General features: G+C 51.4%; 1 protein-coding gene and 1 long non-coding RNA gene across 2 annotated transcripts in view; one reads left to right on the top strand and one right to left on the bottom strand.

Annotated features, from left to right (window-relative positions):
- LOC107687767 (low-density lipoprotein receptor class A domain-containing protein 3-like) overlaps positions 1–500 on the bottom strand; it is a 74586-nt gene that overhangs the window by 26306 nt on the left and 47780 nt on the right. The window lies entirely within an intron of this gene.
- LOC107687764 (uncharacterized) lies at positions 28–326 on the top strand. Its single transcript, XR_001634163.1, has 2 exons — positions 28–155; positions 248–326. It is a non-coding gene; the product is annotated as an uncharacterized LOC107687764 (long non-coding RNA).

The following is a 500-nucleotide window of genomic DNA, read 5'->3' as shown; positions in this document are numbered from 1 at the left end:
GCCCTCGCCCCCCCCTCGCAGGTTCGGACTCTTGGCTCAGGGGGCCTGGGCCTGCTTGTCAGGGGAAATTCTGTGTCGTGTTTTCCCTGTTTGTTCACCTTGTGGTCTGCAAGCATACTTCAGTTCATTTGTGACATTGAATTCACCTTGGCTTTGTTTGACTTTACCCGATTGGTGTTTGGAGTTGTCTCGTTGCTGAGCAAGGACTTGGATTTCAGCTCGGGCTGCTTGCAGGTGGCATTCACAGGCGTTGTTTCGGTTCGCCTGAATTAATCTTTTTCCTTCTGCAGCTGCAGAGGTTTTCAGGAAGCTGACTTGTGAAGTGTCAAACAGAAGGCTTTGGCTACCCCCGCTTCGTAGCTGTGTACAGGGGTGAGGGGGATTGCACTGCTGGCAGTGTGATGTTCAGCTGGCTGTCTTTTACGTGAGTCCATGCACAGTCGGCAGGACTGTTTCAGTTCTCTCTGAACCATGTCAAGCTCCTCTTTAATGTTGCAGAA

This window comes from Sinocyclocheilus anshuiensis, unplaced genomic scaffold, assembly GCF_001515605.1.
Source record: "Sinocyclocheilus anshuiensis isolate Anshui unplaced genomic scaffold, SAMN03320099.WGS_v1.1 scaffold445, whole genome shotgun sequence".
Classification (NCBI taxonomy): Eukaryota; Metazoa; Chordata; class Actinopteri; order Cypriniformes; family Cyprinidae; genus Sinocyclocheilus; species Sinocyclocheilus anshuiensis.
The sequence above is the reverse complement of the archived record's forward strand: the minus strand, read 5'-3'. Positions and strand labels throughout refer to the sequence as shown.